The sequence below is a fragment of the Monodon monoceros genome, unplaced genomic scaffold (assembly GCF_005190385.1).
Source record: "Monodon monoceros isolate NGI ecotype Baffin Bay Population unplaced genomic scaffold, NGI_Narwhal_1 Super_Scaffold_21, whole genome shotgun sequence".
NCBI classification, from domain to species: domain Eukaryota; kingdom Metazoa; phylum Chordata; class Mammalia; order Artiodactyla; family Monodontidae; genus Monodon; species Monodon monoceros.
This window is the reverse complement of record NW_021703778.1, coordinates 142089493-142105743: the sequence shown is the minus strand read 5'-3', so window position 1 is coordinate 142105743 and position 16251 is coordinate 142089493. Positions and strand designations below refer to the sequence as shown.

The 16251-nt window shown below is 44.2% G+C and overlaps 1 protein-coding gene across 5 annotated transcripts in view; it reads right to left on the bottom strand.

Annotated features, from left to right (window-relative positions):
* The window catches only part of SUSD6 (sushi domain containing 6), a 91318-nt gene extending 86016 nt beyond the window's left edge, over window positions 1-5302 (bottom strand). For 4 of the 5 annotated variants that reach the window (XM_029238337.1, XM_029238341.1, XM_029238343.1 and 1 more), the window contains exon 1: window positions 5056-5302. The gene's annotated coding sequence lies outside the window, so the exon portion shown is untranslated. Of the gene's footprint in view, window positions 1-4430; window positions 4978-5055 lie in introns of those variants that run through there. The other variant, XM_029238338.1, reaches the window with a different exon arrangement.
* Window positions 5303-16251: the final 10949 nt, after the last annotated feature.

Sequence of the window (16251 nt, the reverse complement as noted above, 5' to 3'; positions counted from 1 at the left end):
TGTTTATGCTATAACATTAAATGAAAAAAAAAACGAAATACAAAATTGAATGTTACAAGGACTACCAACTAAAAGAAAAAGTAGAATACATGGAAATGATGTTTGTGTTAGGTTGGTAGAATCATAGTGGTTCCCCCCCTCTATTTTCCAAGCTTTCCGTAATCTTGTCCCAGCGTACTGACGATTAAAAACAAAACCAAAAAAACCCCTCAGTCTTCCCTCAGTTTGCCTTGACTACAACTTAAAATGCAAAATAAGCAAAACCACTTTGTTCTCTTTTTCAAGTTCCCTTTTTTAAACTTCCATCCACTTAGTTTATTGAGATCAACTGAGAACTCAAAGAAGGAAGAACGGGATAAACACTCCTCCTCTCCTATTCCCAGAAGTTAGTTTCATTTTCCTGGCTTTGTCAGAAACCAAAGCCAAGTCTAGCCAAAATTTCAGCAAGGAGAGTCTACACACAGGGCAACTCATGTTCTGTTCTTAAACTTCTGTGGGTGAAGGCAAGTCACTGCTGGCAGGAGGCTGGATTTGGAAAGATCAGACTTTCCCCCTCCTTAAAAAAGGATAGAAAGAAAGGGGAAGCTGGGGAAAAGCCCCTATTTGTGTCTGTCCTCTGAGGTTTTGTGTCCAATCTCCAACTACAGGAGGAAAGAATCCTGAGTCATTTAATCTTTCACCACAGAAGATCCTCTTCTGAGTAGTAAATAATTGTCAGTCACCACCTCTGCCATCTGCAAACCCGCTGAGAACCTATTACTATCATCAGTAATCCCAGGCTACCTGTCCCCAAATCAAGCAATGGGGCTCTGCCAAAAATAATAATAATAATAATGGTACGTGTGTGTGGGAGGAGAGAATACATTTAAGGGCACACTGCTATCAGGTAATTTTAAGGATCCACCAACACTGGCGACAGTAACAGGGAGCTACATCTGTTTCTGCTTGAGAAAAATGCTTCAATAATATCCTGTCTCTGGAGTACTGCATGAATTCTTGGCACGCGGCTTCAGATGCTTCAAGCGTGGCTATTTTCCTTTTTTGAGATATAAGAGCCAGGGAGGGAGAATACATCACAGGCAACACGAGAGTCTGTGAAACCCGTTCAGTTCTCACCACAGTCGCTGCATTTTCTGCTCCCTGAGTCTCTCACGGAGACTCAACTGTCCCCTAGCCCTGACAGCAGCACAGGTGGCCTTTCACAGCTGAAGTGACCCAACTTGACACCACCGAGAGGCCTACCAACAGAGTGGAGACTTCCACACTCAGGTAAGAACCAGAGGATGAGAGAGCAAATAGAGGAATCCTGCTGGTTTCTAGGCCAAAGAACTAAAAGGGAAAGAAAAAGGACAGCATCACAGACACAGGTGAGCACAAGAAAAAGGAAACATCCACAGGTGCCCGACAGGCTCCGCCACTAAAACCTAACCCTTGTAAGAGGTGCCTCTTTCCCCAGTACCTCTACTGTTTCAGATAAAGGTTTCACACGGATACACTGGAACTTACAGCCATCTAAGGGAACAACAGCTGCTGCCTTGAATCCTAGCCGGGGCAGGAGTGAACACATCTTGATGCTCAAGGACGGTCACCCCCCATGCTGTCCTGAAACTGTCATTAGTCTCAGATCCACAGCTGTTGGCACCTTCAAATACTCATCACACACACACACCCCAGCCCCAACCCTGAGCTGCATCCTTCATTCCCGCCAATGGGGAAACAGCCCTACCACGTTACAGGTATCATTTCTCACCGCTCTAGTTTCCTGCAATGCGGCAACATAACTTAAAAATACTAATTTTTAAAAAACCATTCCCATTAAGTGAAGCCTCACCACGGTGGGATATGTGGGTGGCCCCTAGACTGAAGCCATCTTGAGGAGAAACCAGGGGAAAGAGGCTCTATTATCATACAAGCAGATGTCCTAATCCTCAACACTCAAGTCTGCACCACAGCAATATTTGCTTTCAAAGTTAAAAAAAAAAAGGCACTGGGCTTCCTCCTCTCCTTGTTCCTTCCCATCTTTCTCCTACTGCTTGAGGGAATGCACTCTACACAAGACTTCCCTACTGTCTAGGGGGATGAAAGAGGGAAAATGAATCCTGCTCGGCAGCTTTCACTAGGAGATCGCATGTCAAATTTAAGAGCTCAGTAAAACGCTTCATGCATGGCAATTACACAACTGGGCCTAGTGGGTCTGCAGACATTCAGGCCTCCAAGTAGGCATTTCAGGCCCGTAAGCAGAAATCACATCCCTGCTGCTGCCTCTCAGTGAATCGTCCCTGAGTAATGGGGAACTAGAGGAGAAGACAAGCACATGTGCTCTCTGGCCTTCCTTCTCTGCCTGCAAGAGGCTCTGCTAAAGACATTCTCCCCAGTTCACTTGTTTTGGTACAGAAACAAGGAAGATTACGTGGCTCACTAACTTTTAAAAAAATACTGTAATTCTCTGAGCCCACAGACAGATACCAGTAGTTACCTGGCTATCAGAAGAGCTAAGAATGCGGAAAGAGAGTACTAGGAAAGATTTAAAACATAAGGCAAGTTTTCTTCTGGAGGATGTAAAAGCATAGAGGAAGTGAAACAACGCTGAGTAGCAATAAAGTTGAAATAAGTTCTTACTTTTAAGAAGCCAGATAAATTTCTCCCTTTGGACGGTGCATATGTGTGTGTATCGAGGGGGAGGGTAGCTAGAGGAATTGCTGCCCTGGGAACGGCAAGGAGGAAACCCCCTGCCAGGAGATGCACCATTATGTAAGAGCACAAGTTCAGTCACCACATAATGGAGACCTGCCAGGAAACCAGACAAAGTGCTGAGGTCTCTTCATCTGCCAGCCTGCATCTGTAACACCTCATTCTACCTTTCTTCCTCTTCTTTCTATCTGCCCACATTCTGGACTTTAAGAAGGCAAGCCTCAGTAAATAAGTTGAACTGCCATTTGACAGTGGGTTTGCTCTCCGGGTTTAACACTGCAGGGCGGAGAGGCAGGTCCTACTCTGAGCACTCAGGGACCTGTCCCCGTCTAGCTGTAGGTATGGTTTGGTTTCATATGCCATTTCTACTACAGTACCCAAAAGACCACCCTGTGGACAGGGAGTTCTATTTATCATGACTGGTATCAGTATTGTTCTCTATTTAACGCACTGCTCAGGACTTCCTTAAGCAGCAAATGGACACCACTGAAAATTAACAACATAAGCCAAAATAAATTGACTTAAAAACCATGAACTCTGTAAGAAATGGCAGGGTTCTGTCCTATTCACTGCAGTAACCCCAATACCTAGCACAGTGCCCAGCATATATTCTGTATCACAAATACTTGTCAGTACTAAATTAAAAAAAAGAATGAATGAACCCACGAATGTTGTGCAAACATACCATAAATGTGTACCTTGGAGAAAGAAATAAGGATGCACACATGATCTGAGAAAGCCTGAGGAAGTAGTGCTTTGGACAGAGTCTAGAAAGACTCCAGTTTCAATTTTACCAAATGGTAAGCAAACTAGAAATTAACAGTATAATCTAGTAGTTCAGGGTGAGGGCTCTACTATGAGATACCTTTGTGACCTTGGGCAAGTTATTTGTTTGGCTTTGCTCTCATCTGAAAGAATGAGAATAATGACAAAATCTACCACAAAAGTTTGCTGTTTATTAAATGAGATCAAGAAAGTAAAGCTCTTGGCACAAAACTCAGTTCACAGTAAGTCCTCAAGAACTTTCCCCTGTTATTGCTATTATTTTTTCATTATTAAATATCTCCTCTACTGAGGGGAAGGTAGATGTACTCCCCATGCCCCAAACTCTGAAAATTTTCATTTCTGGTTGAATATGCATCTAGCTAAAAATGGAAAGCCCAGAAAATTCAAAACTCAATGCCAAGCACATGTCTCTACTAGCCTCACTACATGGTGACAATTTGGGCGTGGAATTCCCAAAACAGAAAAGGAGTATGTATGCATTCACCCCATTCATACATATTTTTTAAATCAGAGCAATGAAAAGAACAGAAGTGAATTAACCAGTGTAAAGGATGGAAAGACACTCTTGTCACCTCTGCAGACCTATAAAGGGTGTAAAATACCTACGGTTTAATTGAACTGGGTAGTTTCACTGCACCTCTGTACAGAGCACACACAAGCCCAGTTAGCAAGAGCAGTAAAGCCCAGCGAGCTGCCTGACACGAGGGGACATTCTATGGGAACAGCAGCATCAGGCCTCACTGCTGAACTTCCCTCGAACCAGCTGGAGATTTGTTCTCGACGCCTCTTTTCTCCTGGGTCTTTCGGTCCCCAAAACCACCTCCCCCTCCTGACCTCCTTACGGGTAACTTTTCCCACTTCAGCAGCCCCACAGTCACAACCCTGTGGGAGGGTCAGACCGACACCAGTATTTGTCTCTAAAAACCAGAAGTGAAAAAAGAAAGTCTACATACGTAAACAGGAAGTGGTTTCGGTGCGTCTCAGCCCGGATACTAAGAAAAGTTTTTGAGATTAAAGACCAGACGAGGTGCGGGGGCTCCAGAAAGCTCCGGTGCTCGCACACCCGGGCTCCAAGGTGCCCTCGGAAGTCCACCATCGCTAAGCCAACCCTGCCCCAGCGCAGGACGCGCAGCTTTAGCTGGCTTGACGAAAAAACATTAACAGTAATTAAGACAGCCAGCCTGTGACTACCTCCCAGCGACCTACAAAATGTGGTCTCCACCGTGAATTCCGAGCCGGAGCGCGACCCCGCACGCCCGGCGAGGCCCGGGCGGAACGCCCCGATCCCGGCCACCAAGCTCCCGGCCGCAAGCCGGCCGGCCGGTTTTCCTCCCGGCCTCGGCACAGCTCCCCCCCGCCGCCCTTCCGCCCAAGCCGGCACCGGGCTCGCCGCCGGACGTCGGGGTGACAGCCGGGCCGGCGCAGGAAGCGCGGAGAGCAGCCGACGCGGGGCGGCCGTCCGGGCTCCCCAACGTCCCTCCCGGGCGGTGCGCCGGTCCTGCGCCCCTGACAGCCGGCCGAGGGCGCCAGTGACACAATGCCCGGCCCCGCCGCCCCCCGGCCGCGGTGCCAACTCACCCGGGGAACGGCGCGGCGACCTCCGGGAGGCGGACGCTCGCAGCTTCCGCGGCGCCGGGATCCGCTCCGCCGCCTGCGCGCGCCCGCAGCCCTCTTGGGTCTAGGCGAGACCCCGTGTGCCCTTGTCTGGCTGGCGCTGGCCGGCGCTGCAGGAGGAGGAAGCGGGAGGCAGGGGACGAGGATGTCGCCGGCTTAGGAGAATGGAACGCGGCGGCCGTAGCAGAGGCAACGGCAGCAGTACGCGCGTCACCGGCCCAGCTGTACCGCGCGGGCGGGGGAGGCCCGCGGAGGGGGAGGGGAAGGGGCGGGCGAGGGGCGGGGCCAGGCGCGCACGCAACCAGCGCCGGCGTCGCGCTGCCGCGACCGCCCCGCTGGGAAGCCCCGCCAGTCGACGGCTGGCAGCACGCAAGCGCCGCCGGTCGGCCCGCACGCCCCGCGGGAGGCGAGACTGGGTGGGCGGGGGGTGTTCTTAAAGGCACCGTCACGCCAGCGCTGCTAGAGTGGACCGGGCGGTGGTACAGATTCAGACTGAGATGCCTTTGCGCTGCACTCTCCAGTTATTTTACTATTATTATTGTATTATTTTTTGGATTATTCGGATATTATTTGGATTACTACTATTTGCAAAGAATTGGTTTGCTCTCCGGTCGACAAGGCGCTTTCATTCCTGCTGCCTTCTTAGCTCAGGAATCCCTCGCCAGGCCTGTCGCTAAGCGGTACTTCTCCCTATTAAGCGGTACTCCTCAAACTATGTTGCAAAGCCTACCAACCTCAAAATTGTCCCGGCGGTGCAGGTGTAAAAATGCAGATTTAGGGTCCCACGTCCCATCATTCTGATTCGAAAAAGCTACGATTGGACTCTGGAATCTATCTTAAAAAGCATTCCTAAGGGATTCCTCATCACACTAAAAGCACGCGACGGATCTCAAGGTTCAGAAAACTGAAGTTCAGAGTGCGGACTGGCAGAGTCCGGGCTAGAACCCCGCCACCGCCTAACTTTATTTCCCATCCTGAGCCTTGCCTCCTGGGGCTATTTTCCAACATATGCTAGTTTGTGGACTTTATAGCTACAGCATCTATAAGTGATCCCACTGCGGCCCTAGGAGATACATCCTCTGTGTTTACAGGGCTTGTGACCCCTTAATGACAACAGTTTTGACTTTGTGGCCCAGGGCCTTGAACAGTGCCTGTCTCAGAGGAGCTCAATTAATGTTGAGGCGTTCCTACTTGAGAATCAGTGCCAGAGTCTGCGCTCGGACCCAGAGACTTAAGCCTCTGCTGCAGATTGGGTAAGGCAGGCTCTCCTTTCTGATGCCCTTTGGACACCCTCTCAGGGCCTCTCACCTAGCCTAGTTCTAGCAGGTTCTCTGGAAGAGTGCTGTGAATTGAATTGAATTTTTGGTTGAATTTTCGAGGTAGCTCAAAGCAAGCAAGCAGGGTGTCACGCCGACCCCAGTCCCGCCCGACACCACCACCATGCACACACACCCATCCCATTCTGGGCCCCACAGAACGTATGGCTGCTGCTTCCTCTTCCATAAGCCTGTCTTTGTTCTGCCTTCTTTCCTCCTTGAGTTCTGTTAAAGAGAAAACCCACAGGCCCAAAATGGCATCACTTGTGCTAAAGCCCGTGATACCAAACCTAGATTTAATACCTAACCTAATTGCAGTTTTGACCTTCACCATAAATGTAATCAACCAGTTTGGAATCTTCTGGTCAGCACCAATGAGGTGCTATCACATAGTAATCTGTCACATGGACCCTCTCCATTCCCCAGAGGAAGAAGAGGCAATCTGCATAATAGAACCCTTGGCAGTTCTCTTCCCCCTCACCAAAAAAAAAGAAGACCTTCAGGCCTAAAAATTATCCTTTCTTTTCTTTTAATAATAGCTCCCTTGCCCCAGCCTTCTTCCTATAAAATCCTTCCATTTTGTACAACTCCTCTGAGCACCCTTCTAGTTGCTAGATGGGATGCTCCCTGATTCCTGAATCATTGAATAAAGACAATTAGATCTTCAAATTTACTTGGTTGAATTTTGTTTTCTAACATCTCCTAGGTCCAGACTCACTGCAGTTGATGGACACCTTCCCTTCCTACTCATTTCCTCCTCTACTGGGGCCTCACTGCCCAGACCACTAAGGGGGTTGAAAGCAAACATTAGATCTGCCTGGATCTGCAAGAGTTCAGCAACCTGCTGTCAGCTGCAGGAAAACCCCAGGCGGACCCAAGGGCCAGGAAAGCAACAAGCGGGTTGGAAGCAAAGGAAGGGCTAGGGAGGAGTCAGAGAAGACAGATGAGAGAAGAAGAAAAGAAAAGCGGGCAAATCATCCTAGAAGGCAGCTTGGCATGATGGAAGATGGGTTAGGCCAGGCATTGGAGCCCCTAGTTTTGCACTGCAGTCAGTTTGGCCACTAAGTGATCGGTGACTTCATGCAAGACCCTCTACCTCACATTGTAAAATGGCTTCTGAGACCCTATGCAAATCTGTTACTATCTAAAAATCTTATCCTGGACATCCCAGTGTCCACAGAACAAAATCAAACTTGGAGCATGTCTTGGACTGTGCACCCTACAGTCTGGCCCAGATCCTCTCCATCCCTCCACACATCCCACGCTCCAGCCTCCCCACACCACCTGCACGCCTCTAACAAGCCACCTACTTTCACACTTCAGAGCCCATGCCCACACTGTTTCCTCTGCCTGGAATGCCCTCCCCAGTCACCCTTTGCAACCTTTCTAGAGCTTCCCTTCTGCTCTTCTGTGGCATTTTGGATGATCCTCAGTTTAGCACATATTTCCTTCTGCTTTATATTGCCAGGATCAGGGGTGAATCTCTTTTCTCCCTTTGTAAATGCTGGCTCCCCAGCCTCTCCTCTCCCACCACTTCCCCTCCTGCCAGGTTCCACTGGCCTCCTCTATAGAGCTGAGCAAAAGCCCCTGTTACATTCTGCCTGTGGGCCTTGCTCGTCTCACCTGCAAAATAGGGATGGTACTCCCTGGCAGAGATTAAATATTTTTAGGCCATTAAAGAGATAATTCCCAAGATGAGAGTTAAGAATAATTTAAATTTAGAGATTCTCAAGTGGGAGGAACAGTTGATTATTTTTTTAATTTAAAAAATTGTTTTAAAATTTGTAAATATTTTTGAAAATTTAACAGCTTTACTGAGATACAATTCACATACCATACTACTCACAGTTTAAATATATAATTGTATATTTGAAATGTACAACTCAATGGTTTTCAGTATATTTACAGAGCTGTACAACCATTACCACAATCAATTTTAGCACATTTTCATGATCCCCAAAAGAAACTGTATACTCATTAGCAATCACTCCCCATTTCCTCCCACTCCAACCCCTGCCCTAGGCAACCAATAATCTACTTTCTGTTTCCATAGGTTGGCTTATACTGGACATTTTGTATATGGAATCCTACAAGATGTGGTCTTCATAATTGATTTTTTTGTATCTTACACCTAGCATAATAAATTTTAAGGCCAGAGCTAATTTTTTAAGTTTCACTTATTTATATAGCCCCTGCCTTGTACTAAAAGGGCTTAAGATGGCTCTTCAAGCTAATATTCCTAGGTCCATCCAGATTTCCAGTACAAATCTTTATACTCTAAATCTAGGTACTGGAAAATGGCTTGGTGGCTAGACCCAGGTTGATGGTGAGTAGAGTGATCAATCATGCCAGTTTGCCTGGGGCAAAGGGCGTTCCAGGGACATGGACTTCCAGTGCTAAAACTAGTACAGTCCTGGGCAAACCAGGAAGAATCGGTCACTCCCATGGAATGAGTCAGAGGGCACAGTATTCCTTCTCCCTCTCCCAGGAATCTAGGAGCTTGTGCCTCTACCACTTAGAGGGCAGGAAAGAGGAGCTTGGCTCCCTGAAAGCGAAAGCGAAAAAAGGTTCAGAATTTGTACCTTGACCCTTGAACAGGGTGGGGTTAGGGGAACCAACCTCTCTGCAGTCAGAAATCCACTTGTAATTTACAGTCAATCCACCTTTATGCAGTTCCTCTGTATCCACGGTTTGACATCCCTGTGTTCAACCAATGGGGATCATATAGTACTGTAATATTTACTGGAAAAAATCCGCATGTAAGTGGACCCAAGCAGTGCAAACCCGTGTTGTTCAAGGGTCAGCTGTACTTGGTATCTCTGTTGTTATCACTATTACATATAACAGCAGGAATGACAGCTACTATTTATTGTGCACTTACTGTGTACCAGATACTTGGTAGGGACTTTATACATGTAACCACTAATTTTGACAACACCCCCAAGTTAAATATTGTCAACACCACTTTACACGTGAGGAAACAGTCTCTGAGAGATTTCTGTGACATCAGAAACTACATAGCATTGCAAAACCAGAATCCACTCTTGTCTGTTCCAAAAGTTACACTTTTTCAGGACTTCCCTGGTGGTCCAGTGGGTAAGACTTTGCGCTCCCAATGCAGGGGGCCCAGGTTTGATACCTGGTCAGGGAACTAGATCCCGCATGTCGCAACTAAGAATTTGAGGAGTCCGCATGCCGCAACTAAGGAGTCCGCATGCCACAACTAAAGATCCTGCGTGCTGCAACGAAGATCCTGCGTGCCGCAACTAAGACCCGGTGCAGCCTAAATAAATAAATAAATAGTAAAAGAAAAAAAAAATAACCAGAACTCATAAGAAAAAAGAAATGTGAAGCCCTAATTTGTTAATTTGTTGGGCAGATACTACTATGTCCCGAGTTTAAAAAAAAAAAAGTCACACTTTTTCAAACAAATCATATGCTTTCTCCTGTCCCCAATTTTTAAAAAGAGCAAATAATGACCCAAATGGTCTTTCTTGATCTTTTTGAAAGGACTTTCTTGCACACCAGCTCATTTTATCCACACATCCTCCCCATAAAGTGAGACATTATTATCCTCCAGTTTTACCTGTAAGGAAGTTGAGGCATCCAGCAGACTTCTGGCTTGCCTAACCTGAGGCGGGAATTAGCATGGGGTTTCTTGTTTTGAGTAAAGATTCCTTGGGCAGCCTTCAAAGTAAACAAGTAAACCCATCTGACCCCAGGGGAGGTGGAGGTATTCAAGCCACCTTCCCCACAGCAAGTCAGAATCCAAGGTGCGTGGGCTAGGCAAGGCTGGGCACGCAGAGTTGAAGAGCAGTTCCCACTGCGGGGGAGGAAGACCCTGAGCTCAGGTGGCTGTGCGTCAACCGTGGCACCTCTCCCCAAGCGTGTCAGGAACCTGTGAGAGTCAGGCTTGGTGGCCCAGTCCCTGTTGGCCACCGATCTCCAGGGGCTTTGCAGAGGTCAGAGGTCAGAGCGGGGCTTCCCAGAGCGGCAACTGTGATTCCCTGCTCACCCCAACCCTGAGCCCAGCCCTGGAAAAAGTATACCTGAGGCTGCCCAGTCAGCAGGTGTGTGTAAGGGGATGAGCCAACCCCTCCTGTTGTTCTGAAGCACTGACAAGTCTTTGATGATATCTGTATCTCTGACACAGACCAGGTAAGCAGGGTAAAAGTATCAGCCCCATTTTACACTCAAGATAAGCCAAGGCAGCAAAGAGAGCATCTACCTGCTGTGTCTTCAGACGGGAACTGCCCAGATGCCGCCTGCACAGGTGCCAGCCAGCCTCATTTCCTACTTCTTCTCCCTGGCCTTGGCCCGAGGGCTGGGCAGTGGCTCTGGGGGGCTGCCAGCAGGGAAGGAGGAAGGCCCTGGGGGCAGTGGTGTCCTGACGTCCTTCCAGACACAAGTGGCCTTCCGTCCTTGCTGCTCCTGGTCACTTGACACCCAATCGTTTCTTTCTCAAGTCTGTCCTGACCATTCATTTTCAAGTGACTTAATGGTGGGAAGGCAGATGGTGTGATTGGCTCTGCTACCGCTGACAGCAAGTGGATGAGGATGGAGTGGCCCCCTCCCTTCAGATGGGCCTGGGAGGCAGAGGCAGGGCTGTGAAGCTCTGGTGCCACTGCCGATTTACTAAGTACCCCATACTGTCTGCCAGGCACCGTGCTAATGGTTTTACCTACATGATCTCATTTAATCCCTGCAGTAACCTGTGAAGTTAGTATTAATACTGTTATCCGCATTTTGTGGAAGGAAACTGAGGTACTGAGAGGTTAAAGATAAGGCCAAGGCTACAGTTAAGTAGCAGGGCCAGGCCTGCTTACCTCGTACGGAATGCAACTGCAACTTGCACTGCAAAAAACAAATGTGATTTTTTTTTTTTTTTGGTGGGGGTAGTTTTTTTGGCCTGGTCGTGCGGGATCTTGGTTCCCTGACCAGGGATCGAACACGTGCTCCCTGCATTGGGAGCACAGAGTCTTAACCACTGGACTGCCAGGGAAGTCCCCCAAATGTGATTTTTTTAAAGGGAAACCAGAGCCAGTTACCTGCAGTGTTGTGCTGGAGCCTGCTCATGCTGTCTCTCAAGAACCAACTGTAAAATTCCCAAGATTTTTGTGCCCCAGTTGTTAAACATGGCCTTTATTAAAAATTAAATTATATATGTAAAATGAAATAAATTTTAGCTTTGGGAGAATGTAAATTGGTGCAGCCATTATGGAAAACAGTATGGAGGTTTCTCAAAAAACTGAAAATAGAATTACCATATGACCCAGCAATCCCACTCTTAGGTATTTATCTGAAAAAAAAAACAAAAGAAAATACTAATTCAAAAAGATACATGCACCCCAATGTTCAGAGCAGCATTATTTACAACAGCCAAGATATGGAAGCAACCTAAGTATTCCTCAACAGTTGAATGTATAAAGAAGATATGGCACTTTTTTTTTAGAGGTGGATTTATTTTTTATTGAGGTATAATTGACATTTAACTTTATATTAGTTTCAAGTGTACAACATAATGATTTGATATTTGTATACACTGCACAATTATCATCACAAAAAGTCTAATTACCATTTGTCACCATACAAAGTTACTAAATTTACTAAAATACAAAGTTACAAAAATTTTTTTCTCATGACGAGAACTTTTAAGATTTACCCTCTTAGAACTTTAAAATATGCAATACAATACCATTAACTACAGTCACCATGCTATACATTATATTCCCATGACATACTTATTTTATAACTAGAAGTTTGTTCCTCTTGACCCTCTAAGAAGATGTGGTATTTAAATACAATTTAAATACAATTAAATACATTGTAAAGCAATTATACCCCAATAAAGATGTTAAAAAATAATAATAATAATAAATAAATAAATAAATACAATGGATTCCTTCTCAGCCATAGAAAAGGATGAAATTTTTCCATTTGCAACAATGTGGATAGACTTGGAGGGTATTATGCTTAGTGAAAAAAGTCAGACAAATACTGCATGATATCACTTATATATGGAATCTAAAAAATAAAGCTAACTAGTGACTATAACAAAAAAAGAAACAGACTCACAGATATAGAGAACAAATTAGAGATTACCAGTGGGGAGAGGGAAGGAGAGAGAGGCAATATAGGTGTAGGGGATTAAGAGATACAACCTACTATGTATAAAATAAATAGGCTACAAGGATATATTGTAGAGCACAGGGATTATAGCCAATATTTTAAATAACTATAAATAGAGTATAATCTTTAAAAATTGTGAATCATTTTGTTGTACACCTGAAATTTATATACTATTGTAATACATCAACTATGCTTCAATAAAAATAAATAAATAAATAATGGCATTAACATTACACTAAAAAAATTACGTTTTAAAGTAATAAATACCCAAACTTATCAGTTCCTAGTTGTACTACATTGTGCTTTTACCTATGCTTTCAAGTCTATTTACATCCATTATGTACGTATGGTGGAAATACTGTATAATATTATATTACTTAGAATCTCTTCCCAATTCCAGGTTCAACAACATCTCATTAAAACCTTGAAATTAGACATGGTGGAAGTACTTGCACCACAGAAATTAGCAAACCCTACAAATCAACCCTCACTCCCAGAACAAGTTGTTAAACATTTACCAGCACGTGTGCCTGCAGAAGCTGCCATGTAGGAACGGTGAACCCAGCATAGGTGGCCTAGGGTTAGATACACTCAACAGTAAAGCCAGTAGGCGAATGAGGGCAGAGAATATGTGGGGTACCCCTAAGAGACAGCCAGACCCTAGAGATTCTCCATTTACCAGGGAATGTGTGTGAAAAAGATTTGATGCCCCCAAAGTATGTCAGTTCCATCACCTCCCCTGAGGTGTACTATGAATATTTCTTTTAATTTCCCCTGGTAATAGAAACTAACACAGTAATAGTAGGGGACTTTAACACCCCACTTTCACCAATGGACAGATCATCCAAAATGAAAATAAATAAGGAGACACAAGCTTTAAATGATACATTAAACAAGATGGGCTTAATTGATATTTATACCACATTCCATCCAAAAAAACAGAATACACTTTCTTCTCAAGTGCTCATGGAACATTCTCCAGGATAGATCATATCTTGGGTCACAAATCAAGCCTTGGTAAATTTAAGAAAATTGAAATCATATCAAGTATTTTTCCTACCACAATGCTATGAGACAAGATATCAATTACAGGAAAAAATCTATAAAAAATACAAACACATGGAGGCTAAACAATACACTACTAAATAACGAAGAGATCACTGAAGAAATCAAAGAGGAAATCAAAAAATACCTAGAAACAAATAACAATGAAAACACAATGACCCAAAACTCATGGGATGCAGCAAAAGCAGTTCTAAGAGGGAAGTTAATAGCAATACAATCCTACCTCAAGAAACAAGAAACATCTCAAATAAACAACCCAGCCCTACACCTAAAGCAGTAAGAGAAAGAAGAACAAAAAAATCCCAAAGTTAGCAGAAGGAAAGAAATCATAAAGATCAGATCAAAAATAAATGAAAAAGAACTGAAGTAAATGATAGCAAAGATCAATAAAACTAATAGCTGGTTCTTTGAGAAGATAAACGAAATTGATAAACAATTAGCCAGACTTATCAGGAAAAAAAGGGAGAAGACCCAAATCAGTAGAATTAGAAACGAAAAAGGAGAAGTAACAACTGATACTGAAGAAACACAAAGAATCATGTGAGATTACTACAAGCAAAACTATGCCAGTAAAATGGACAACCTGGAAGAAATGGACAAATTCTTAGAAAAGCAAAACCTTCTGAGACTGAACCAGGAAAAAATAGAAAATATAAACAGACCAATCAAAAGCACTGAAATTGAAACTGTGATTAAAAATCTTCCAACAGGGACTTCCCTGGTGGCGCAGTGGTTAAGAATCCACCTGCCAATGCAGGAGACACAGGTTCGAGCCCTGGTCCGGGAATATCCCACATGCCGCGGAGCAACTAAGCCTGTGTGCCACAACTACTGAGCCTGTGCTCTAGAGCCCGCAAACCACAACTACTGAGCCCACGTGCCACAACTACTGAAGCCCGTGTGTCTAGAGCCCATGCTCTACAACAAGAGAAGCCACCGCAATGAAGCGTAGCCCCCACTTGCTGCAAATAAAGAAAGCCCGCACGCAGCAACAAAGACCCAATGCAGCCAAAAATTAATTAATTAATTAATTTTTAAAAAATCTTCCAACAAACAAAAGCCCAAGACCAGATAGCTTCACAGGCAAATTCTATCAAACATTTAGAGAAGAGCTAACACTTAACCTTCTTAAACTCTTCCAAAATGTAGTAGAGGGAGAAACACTCCCAAACTCATTCTACAAGGCCACCATCACCCTGATACCAAAAAGCAGACAAAAATGTCACAAAAAAAGAAAACTACAGGCCAATATCACTGATGAACATAGATGCAAAAATCCTCAACAAAATACTAGCAAACAGAATCCAATAGTACATTAAAAAGATCATACACCATGATCAAGTGGGGTTTATCCCAGGAATGCAAGGATTCTTCAATATACGCAAATCAATCAATGTGATAAACCATATTAACAAACTGAAGGACAAAAACCATATGATCATCTCAATAGATGCAGAGAAAGCTTTCGACAAAATTCAACACCCATTTATGATAAAAACTCTCCAGAAAGTAGGCATAGAGGGAACTTACCTCAACATAATAAAGGCCATATATGACAAACCCACAGCCAACATCATTCTCAATGGTGAAAAACTGAAACCATTTCCACTAAGATCAGGAACAAGACAAGGTTGCCCACTCTCACCACTATTATTCAACATAGTTTTGGAAGTTTTAGCCACAGCAATCAGAGAAGAAAAGGAAATAAAAGGAATCCAAATCGGAAAAGAAGAAGTAAAACTGTCACTGTTTGCAGATGACATGATGCTATACATAGAGAATCCTAAAGATGCTACTAGAAAACTACTAGAGCTAATCCGTGAATTCGGTAAAGTTGCAGGATACAAAATTAATGCACAGAAATCTCTTGCATTCTTATACACTAATGATGAAAAATCTGAAAGAGAAATTAAGGAAACACTCCCATTTACCATTGCAACAAAAAGAATAAAATACCTAGGAATAAACCTACCTAAGGAGACAAAAGACATGTATGCACAAAATTATAAGACACTGATGAAAGAAATTAAAGATGATACAAACAGATGGAGAGATATACCATGTTCGTGGATTGGAAGAATCAACACTGTGAAAATGACTCTACTACCCAAAGCAATCTACAGATTCAATGCAATCCCTATCAAACTATCAACGGCATTTTTCATGAACTAGAACAAAAAATTTCACAATTTGTATGGAAACAAAAAAGACCCTGAATAGTCAAAGCAATACTGAGAAAGAAAAACAGATCTGGAGGAATCAGGCTGCCTGACTTCAGACTATACTACAAAGCTACAGTAATCAAGACAGTATGGTACTGGCACAAAAACAGAAAGATAGATCAATGGAACAGGATAGAAAGCCCAGAGATAAACCCACGCACATATGGTCACCGTATCTTTGAAAAAGGAAGCAATAATATACAGTGGAGAAAAGATCGCCTCTTCAATAAGTGGTGCTGGGAAAACTGGACAGCTACATGTAAAAGAATGAAATAAGAACACTCCCTAACACCATGCACAAAAATAAACTCAAAATAGATTAAAGACCTAAATGTAAGACTGGACACTATAAAACTCTCAGAAGAAAACATAGGAAGAACACTCTATGACATAAATCACAGCAAGATCCTTTTTGACCCACCTCCTAG